The sequence below is a fragment of the Astatotilapia calliptera genome, chromosome 3 (genome assembly GCF_964374335.1).
Source record: "Astatotilapia calliptera chromosome 3, fAstCal68.1, whole genome shotgun sequence".
NCBI lineage: Eukaryota > Metazoa > Chordata > Actinopteri > Cichliformes > Cichlidae > Astatotilapia > Astatotilapia calliptera.
The window spans coordinates 55679552-55689895 of record NC_137424.1 but is presented as its reverse complement, the minus strand read 5'-3'; positions in this window follow the sequence as shown (position 1 = coordinate 55689895).

The following is a 10344-nucleotide window of genomic DNA, read 5'->3' as shown; positions in this document are numbered from 1 at the left end:
ATTTGAGAACTTATTTATCTTACACTTGATATGTCTGAGTCAGTTTTTTCTTGGGAAATGACAGAGCGATGAGGAACCTTCTTACAGTAAAATGATGTTTTAATTTAATGGGGAAAAATATCCTACCCTGCTCACATAATTTCCTTGGGGATTAATAAAGTAAAAAATCTTGCAAAACAAATATGAATCATACTAGATATCATTATGTATTACAGTGGGTGAGAGGTAGAACTCCCTACATGAGGTCACGGTGGGAATTACTACATGTTTGATGTGGCAGACTTTTGCCTCAAATGTCTTTTTAGCACAAAACTGGGATTTGTGTCTCCAAATATAACTGAACCAGGGACCTTTCACTTGCCAAGCAAATGTGTAAACTGCAACAGCTTAATAGTGCAGTAGAGCAGCTGAAAGTTGATTCTTAAGTTATTACTACTTTACTAAATATAGTATTATTTTCTTATAGTATCATTTTTCTTTAAAACTGGCAATTGTCCCCCCAAACACGTAGGAAAAACTCAGGTTGTATGAGTTGTACTTCTGTTTTGTGTGACTAGGTGGCAGAATTAGAACTTGCTGTACTTTTGTCAAAGAAAATCATGCATTATTAGAACTATAAGGTACAACAAAAGGCATTAACACACCCCAGAAGAGCTTCAGGCTTTTGAACTTAGCACTTGTAACCAGCTGGATGGCCCCTCTTCTCTTTAGTTCAGAGGTCATCCAAGTTTTCCAAAAGTAATTTCAAATTTCAATTTCTCTGACCTCAGAACAATTTTACATGAGTGATTATATCCATTATTATATCACTTTATTTTAAATATTTAAGTCTTCATAATTTTATGCTAAAGAACACTATTCTTAAATTCTTCCACCGTTGTAGACTTTCTTTTTTGTTGTGCTTTTTTGGGACCTCCTGGGTGAGTCATCAGTGCAGTCTTGGAGTAATTTTTGAAGGCTAGCTGCTTCTGGGAAAGTTCACCACTCTTCAAAGTTTTCTTCTTTTGTGGATAGTGACTCTCATTTAGTTTGGTGTGGAGTCCTAAAACTGTAAAAACTGCTTTGTAAACTTTTCCACACTTACATTTTCACATAGGTTTGTATAGCATTTTTTAAATCATGATTGAAATGAAGTAATGAGTTAAATGATTTAAAAAGTTTTGATTTCCTAATTTACTTTGCTTTAAGTGTGAAAAATATGCCAAAAAAAAAGAGTAAGTGGCAAATACTTGTTCATAACTGTATATGTATTTGTGACAAAAATAAGTGGTCTTACCTGCTGTGGGGACCTCTTGTGAATAAGGGAGCGGCCAAAAGTGGGTTTGTTTTGTCATTTCTTAAATACAAGAGGGGAAAGACCTTGTAGGAATGAAAAATAGTACAGGGAGAGAAACAAGAATGTCTGTGTCAGGCAATGTAAAAATACACTGACATTATGTGGCCATCTGCTTAGCTAGTTATCAGTTTGTGTTTGATACAGAGTGACATATGGCTATTTACTGCCATCTGGTGTTAGTTATACAGAACTGCAAGTAAAGTCACTGTTGCGTTCTTGTTGTTGTTTTTCTGTTGACAAAAAACAGCTGTGGATATCTGTCTTTTTCATAGCCATTTTAGGATTTTTTTGTTACAGAAGGTCTCTCAAAGATTTAGACACCAAAGTGTCAAACTGACACTGACTGTCTCTTATTATTATTAACTGATTATTAACTGAACATACTTGAACTGATTGGCGCCATAGGCAAAAAACAGGGGGACCATCCAACCAGTGTTCAGCACCAACTATGCAGATATGAAAAATGAAAAATCCTCCAACGCTCACCCAACAATATTACATTTCCTATGATTTTTCATCTGATATATACTGCTTCATTTCCACGCATATAAAATGAATATTGTTGCACATTTAAAAAAAAAAAAAAACCTGCAAGTAGAGGGTGGACTGGTGGAGCGTGGTGCATTACTTCAATGTGACTCTTATGGCAGAGTCACAGGTTTTTTTGCATATCAATATATTATTAACTAAAAATACACCTGTGAGAAATATTAATAGGTCATGTGGTCGAAACCAGGGATTGGATTCTTCATGATATAGACATATTTACTTTGTGTTATTTTCATGGTTAAACACCCCTGCGAGAATCAAAACAAGAAAGCTCATATTTGAATAAAACACGAGAACAGCTGTGATGACCTAAACTGCATTCCTTGATTTGTATACACATGGATCGTTGTTTGTTTCAAAGTTATTTGAATTATGAAAATGTTATGAAAAAACGAATATCATTTGCATGGCTTCATTCTAGCTGCATGATTAGCTGGTGGTGATCATTCGCAAAGTCCTTCTAAGAGCACATTTCAGCCATCTGGAAGCAAATCTTTGTGGTTGAGTTAAATTTCTACTATGCGTGTATTTTCATAACATTGCAGCTTTTCTAATCTCTTAATACAAAGTGCCGTCATGGACACACCTTGGCTCGTGTAACTGACAACACTGAACAAACGTCATGCTAATTGTTATCTGGTCTTATGGGAAAAGGGGAAAAGAAAGAAAATATAAAGGCCAACGTATTTTAACCGTGTAAAAAGATTCAAAGAACGAACTTGAATTGCAGCATGCAAAACTCTCCTGTACTCCTCCTTTTACCTATTACAAAAACACTCATTTTTTTTAAAGAGGTGGACATTCGAATCAGACATTTACAAGAGTGGCTGACAATAGGAGGAAGATCAGACTACTGACAAAGTGAGTCTTCTTCTTCTTTTTCCTCTTTTAGCTGATCACTTTAGTCACCACAGAGCAGACTCCTCAATCACACCAACACTGCATCGCTTCACACTAGTTACAAGGGAAAAGATCTTTAAAGATAAAAAATAAAATAAACAATATTGTCACAACTAAACAATTATAGAATATTTGTCTGTTTTTACATCATTAGGTTTTCATTCAAGACATAATTACCCCTTGGATGCACAACCTACCAATACCTACACTCTTCCACGAGTGGGGTCAAAAATGACCCCAAATAGAAACAATGCATTTTGCTATAAACTTGGTTGTTATTCTTCAAAATCTTTAAAACGAAGAGTTGTTATATTTTCATATTTGAGGTATTCCTCATAAAACATGTTTGTGACATGAGGCCCTTTACATTTTTATTTATTTTTTTCATTAATTTTAAGAAATTGCAGTTTTTGTATCAGTTGTATCACTTTTGTATGCTTGCTCTGCATATACTGCAGAAGCTGGGCCTTCCAACTGAAAGGCACAAGTTGTTCATCCACTGTAACACAATCACTGAGGATGAATTTCTGCCTGCAGTTGACCAGGAACAGGTCCCATATGTAGCAGAAAGCTGCGATGTGGTTTGTTTTCAGTCGGTAGGCTCTGGTTCTCTTGTCATCAAAGTGCAAGAAACTGTGAATATCTTCAAATCTTTGAATTGACATAGTGGCCTTGAACAATGGGTTATGCAGAGGACTTGTACATCCCAGTTCTTCTCACTTCCTTCAAGAATGGTCAATCAAATGAAGGTCAGGAGCTTATGTTTGTTTACATTTTTCCACTCTTTTCCAACGTCTTTGGCTACTCTTCGTGCCTCCATGTTTGTGCATGTCAGCACCTCTTCTATTATATTTTAAGACATGAACATCTTCCATGCATTTACTGGGAAGAAAGTACTAAACCCAGGTGCAAGCCCTGGCCGACTAATTCAGAATATTGTGGCTAGAGCAGTAAGAGGGGCTCATTCTGTTGGACTCAATATCCATTTCCTCTTCAGAGGACTCATCAGAGGACTCCTCTGTATCTGACTGGCCTTGTCCAGTGGGGGGGACAATAGTCTGGGTCCTCCATATCTGAGATGTGCGATTCTGAGTCAATGCCTCCGATGGGCTCTTCATCACATCCGTCCTGGATCATTTGTAGGGCCACAGGGATCCTAGCTGGCCTCATAGCAGCTATGTTACTTTAAATATAAAAAAACCTCAGAAAGGGCAATGTTTGAAATGCACAGGAAACTATAAATAGGGCTGCAAATAAATGGTCGAGCAGGTGCGCATTTGCTGTCAAAATAAAGATAAGAAGTTGGAACGCTTGTTTGTGTACATTAGATGTTCTGGAGGAGGACAGATATTTGTTCAGAACTCTTAAAGATGTCGAAGAAGCAAGCTCGGTAAGCAGTTACTTTGGTGTTCCTCCACCGCAAAAGAAGCGCGTATTCTTGGAATTTCTGGGAATTTCCTTTTATTTTGACATTGAATGCACACCTGCAGACCACTTATGTGCAGCCCTGACTTTAAATCATGTATGTTACTGTGTAAAAATTCATTCCTGATCCTTTAGAAGTGTAAGTGGGACAGTCAGAGTTGCTTCAGAATGAAAGTTCCATAGAAGATTCCACAGGAACTGCTTGGGGTCATTTTTGACTCCACTTGTGGAAGAGTGGGGTAGTGATACAAAAACTGCATTTTTTTTTTAATTAATGAAAAAATAAATAAAAAAGCAAATGGCCTCATGTTACAAACATATTTTTTGAGGAATACCTGGAATATGAATATATTACAACTTTACATTTTAAAGATTTTGAAGAAACACAACCCCACGGGTCATGAAACCGCAATTTCAAAAAGACTTTGGATGCTGAGTACACTGTAAAAAAACCAAAAAACAAAAAACAAACATATTTTATTCACAAAAGAGCCAGAAACCATAAGAAAAGTTTAAAGTTGGGGCTTGGCAGTGCTGCTGCCGTAGGCCCCGGTCTGGATGGGCCTTGGCTCCCTTGCCTTGGTGGGTACCAGAAGACGGGGGTGCCTACTGGGGTCAGCGGGGGAGCTGGCCCTAGGGAGGGGCATCCTCCCCTCCCTTCTTTTCCTCACCATCCCCTGCTACCTCCCTCTTCCCGCTCCACCACATCCACCCACACAGGTAGGGCCTTGGGGTGCGGGTGTGTCACCACGGTGCAGGGGAGACATTCCCCCCCCTCTATCCCCTTCTCGCCACCTGTGCCTCAATTTTATCTCACAACTTAGACATCCACATTACTTACACTCTCATAACACACACATATATATATAGGGCCTTGAGGGTGGGCACGTTAACGGCGTCCAGTGGACGGTCTGTGTACTTAAACCTACCTCTGGCGCTGGTGCCCACCTCTCAATTTTAAATCCATGTAGACATTGAGGGTTCTCGGGAGGGGCCGTGCTAACACCTGCTGCTCTCTGGCAGCAGCACCATGCTCTCCCTTGTTTTAAATGCACTTTAGAACAACACGCAGCAACACTACACATGAGCGGGAGGAGGGAGGTATGGGGTCTTCACACACCCCCGTTCTCTACTAGCCATCGGGGCGGGGGGGCTGGGAGGAGATGTTGGCTGTCCGATTGGCCTCCCTGCTGCTGCGGAGCCTGGGACGGTCTGCTTGCCTCCACCCCGGGGGGAAGAGTAACATCTCTTGGGTCTGGGTTCTGTTTCCCCCTCTGGGGGAGAGGGTACCTGGACCCGGGGTATAGAGTATGTTTGGGGAGTGTGATTGTGTGTACATGTCCATTTATGTCAATCCTTACGTTGGGTGAGTGCTGAGTGTTTTCATATGTGTGCATGAGGGTGGGAATGCATGTTTGTGTCTGTGTGTGCCTGTTTGTCTGTGTTTATATGTCAGGTTGGGTCTTACACTCCACCTCTCTGGGAACTCGCAGGCCCTCCAAGGCCTATCTCCCCTCACCACACTCCCTGCCGGTGACTGATGCCCTCAGGGGTCGGTGCATTGGTGGTTCTTGGTGTCCGGGGCTGGGCGCTCAGGTATGTACCAGCTCACTCCTGGTGGCTACTTGGCAGGGCCTGGCGCCTGTTGCTCGGTCAGGCCTCTTCCGGGTTGCGGGGGGGGCCTTCGGGCCTCCGGCCTCTGGGCCTGCGGCTCGGTTCACTCTGGCACAACTGGCTGCCGGCAGAGCCGGTGGCACGCCGGTGCAGCCCCCTCTAGCTTCTGCTCGGTGGCTACTGGGTGACGCCTCGTCTGGGGATCCTCAGCCCTTCCCATGAGGGTGGCACGGATGCCCCTCCGGTGGTCCTCCTTGGGGTCTCGCACTCTGGGGCCTCTGGATGTCTGGAGCCTGGATCTCCTCCATACCTGCTTCACGCCCTGGGGGACGGGGCTATGGCTCGCTACATCCTCTTGCAGACCATTACATGGGGAAACCATTTGAATACAAGCACACTGATCCACACAGGTATGCACATGTGTGTTCACTGCTCGTAGACTTAAATTACACCTTTCTTGGCTGCTACTTCAAAGCACATTGTGCGCTGTCTGTCCTGCGTGCTGCACAACAACATTGAATATTTAGTATTTACTGCTGTTTACACTTAGCTAGATTAATGCGATGGTGTTGTGTTTAGTATGTTGCTTTGGGGTTTTTTTTTTCGCTTGTTTTCTATTCTTCTTCTCTCAACAGGTGATCCAGGAGATTTTTTTCCTCCCCCCCTTTCTCACTGTCCCTCTCCCCTTCTGTTTTTCTTTTCCTTCCTCTTTCTCTCTCCCTTTCCTATCCCTCACTCATGTCTGTCCCATCTGTAACAACTGAAAATAAAATAAATAATAAAAACAAAGGTTGATCAAATGGACCAATACGGCAATGCCACGATGATCCATTTGGCAAAATAAATCCATTGGGTATCCTTGTTGGTCTTCAGACAACAATTCTGACGGCTAAAGAACCAAATGGGTCAGGCAAAAAAAAAAAGAAAGAAAAAAAGAAAGAAAAGTTTAAAGTGAGACAATTTGTATTCTCATGAAAAATATTAAAAGTTAAATGGTAGTGAAAATAATATAACGAGACCATCTTAGACAGGCATATTTTCACCAATCTGGAAAAAACTGCATATACAATTTGTTGAAGAATACTGTTTCTCAATGTGAAATTGCAAAGTCTTTAAGTATCTTGTGTGATGTACATAATATCATTAAAGAAACTGTGAAATTTTGAATTAATTGATCAAGGTCAAAAATCTATATTGGAAAATTAGGACAAGGCCATGTGTTCCTGCCATCAAATTCAAAATCAGCTTATTTTGTTTTTACAGTAGTACATTTTCTCAGTTTGACATTTGATATGATTTTATGTTGTATATGTGATTGTTATTTTATATTTTCTTCCAGATGTCAGTAATCTCATCCACCTTCAATGACTTTCTTTCCTTGATCAGCTATTCTCTCCCTTTGAAAATACAGTGTCTCATCTACAGACCAAGGTCCCTTATTTTCATCTCCTTCAGCATCACCATTATCCTCCTCCTCCTATGCACACTTATCCTCTAATATGTTCTGCAACAGTGGTGGAGAGGGCACTCTGTCTTCTCAGCATTAACAGCAAGTCAGTCAGACAGTTTCACATACCACATAGTCACTATGGAACTAATTTATAGTTTTGGATGTATCCTCATCTGTTTCGCTAACTACAACCAAGATTTAAATATACTGTTAGTGGGGGCCTTATGTATTTGTCCAACTGGTTTGGAGAGACTTCACATCTTGACCTATGTGAAGCGTTACTTGGCTGTTGGTCATCCCATCACGTGACTGAGAAATGAAAGAGGAATCAGAATGAGAAATATATCTAGTGACTGTGCTTGGCTGCTTTCTATGTTTGGGGCAGGTTTGTCAATGAAAGAAGACATCTTTTTCATTGTGTACTTCTGCCTCCATATAATATCAATAATAACTATATCTTTCTGCAGTCTTTGTGTACTCTGTATTTTGATCCGTCCTGGCCCAGGAGAACAGGGACAGGGTTGACCAGTCAAAGCAGAGGGCATTCTACACTACTGTGGTCCTGCTGGTTGTTCTGGTATTGAGGTTTGCCAGGACTGTGATTTGGGGATGTGCTCAATAATTCAGAGGGAAATTATTGTCTGATTATGAAATGTTTTTTTCTAAGGGTACATTTTGCCAGCAGTCTGGTGTAACGTTTGCTTTTTCTACACAGAACAGGAAAATTAACATCTTGTTCAAACAAAACAGCAACAAAAAATAAAGTCAGTGAGGGTAAACGCTATTTAATCATTCAAGCTAAAGCTACAATGTTACAATTAGATTACAAGGTGAGGGTCAACTTAAACTATTGGTCCCTCATTTGTTATATATTTTATTTTGACACTGAGAGTGGAAAGGTATAAATGATTTGATGTGTAAGATCTGTTTTTGTGTTGATATTTGCATTCTTAATTTAAATTATTGCAAATTATGTTTCATAATATCGGTTTGATACAGACAGTACAACAAACTGTTCTATTTCGGGCTTCCGTCCACACTGAGATGGCGTTTTTGTTCAAGAAAAATGGAGCTTTTTGAAAATGCTCTCCAAAGTGGATAAATTTGAAAATGCTGCTTTCACGTTGCAGTGTGGACTGCGAAAACAGAGGCTTTCGAAAATGATGACACATTTTAGTCATATGATGCAGTCATGTGACCATGTGACCAATTCAGCTAAGATGGCGGATGGAATTGTACAGCAGTTGTTTTGGTTTTTCCCATTTTTCACAGCCCTATTAAAGATTAATATCAGTTTGTACATGCTCCAGATAGCTTTTCTTCAAGACGGAATGTTAATTTCAGCGTATTTGTTTTGGTATGTCTCCCAGTCTATATTCTCGCTTGCTTTTGCAACTTTGTACCCTTGTGTTAGTCACAGCAACATCTCCACCTCATTGGCAATCCATTTGAAAAACTTTGTGCTTTTCCTCAACATTTTGGCGTTTCAAAAAGCTTGAAAGTAAATAAACAGCAGATGGAAATGAGGCAGGTCAAATCGTCTTACGTTTCATGCATGTGCAATACAGGAATGAAAGCTGTTATTCTTGGTGGACAGCCAAAGAATATAAATTCAGATAAATTTTAAAGCATACTGTGCGAGCCATACATGGGGAGCAACCTATTCTACAGTTTTCACAATAGACATGCTGGCATTGTTAATGTCTGTAGGGAAATTTTGCCATCACTTTCTCTGATGACCAAAGCCTAGAACATTTCTCAAATACTAAATCTGAGTGGATATTTCCATTAACAGACGAAAAAAAAAAGTTTCCATCAAGTGCCTTCATCTCACACTCAAAGACACCGCAGCAGTCAGAGATTCACATAAGATGCCTTTGAGCCCATACATCTGCCTGAGAAACAAAGGAAAAAAGAATCTCCTCATGAGCATTTTTGTGATTTCCTTCCTCTTTGGAATTAAAAGAGACCACCCAGACACATGAGATATCATTGGAAAGCCCAGTATGCCTGTTTAGTACATCAGGACTTAGTAACTTAGTAACTCAAATATGTTAAAAAGATATAGACCAAAAACCAAGGTCTATCACAGAGGACATAGCTGAATAGGCTAGTTTGCAGGGGGTGTTAACTGTGTAAAAAGATTAAGTGGGAGAATTTGTTTGGAAACATGCAAAACTCCTTGGTAGTCCTCCATCTGTTACGCAAACACCCGCATTAATGTTTCCCATGAGATTCCTCATATTTGGATTAGCTTACAGCAGTCTCTCACAGTACAAGGCGATCAAACAACTGACCAGGTGAGTATACTTTAAAACCTCTATTACATATTTAAGCTGTGATTGTCCCTCATATACCATCATCTATTTTATTTTATTTCATCTATATCATCGTCTATTTGACTGTCAGGCTAAACAAAAGTCCACTTGAGTTCACAAATTATGAATTTACGTTGAAACACACTGACTACATTTTAATATCATTATTTATCATTCACTCCTTGTAAAGTGCATCAGTGTATCATAAGCAAATTTAATAAATTGAATATATTTATGGAAAAAATACAGTTTGGTTAATAGATGAAGAACCACTCTTCTTGAATAGATGGATATGTAACTCATGTAGCAAAGGCATTTCATGTCTGTCTTTTTCTTTTTCAGACATGCCAGTGAATGATTCCTCTTTCAGCACCTCTATCCCTTTAAGCACACTGTGTCTCCTCTCCAGACCAAGCTCTTATATTTTCATCTCATATAGTATCACCAAAATTGTACTCCTCCTCCCTCTCTACATTGTCATTCTCTGCTATCGCCTCCAACAATGGTGGAAAAAGCGCTCCACCTCCTCAGCAACAACAGTGAGTCCCTCAGACAGCTTCATCTACCACATGGCGACCATGGAGCTGATTGGTATTATTGGGTGTCTCATCTGCTGTTTTGGAATCTACAAGCAAGATTTAATAATATTACTAGTAGGAACATTTATTAATTATTTTCGCTGGTATGGACAGACTTTCTTTCACATCCTGGCATGTTTGGAGCGCTACCTAGCTGTTGTTTATCCCATCGTC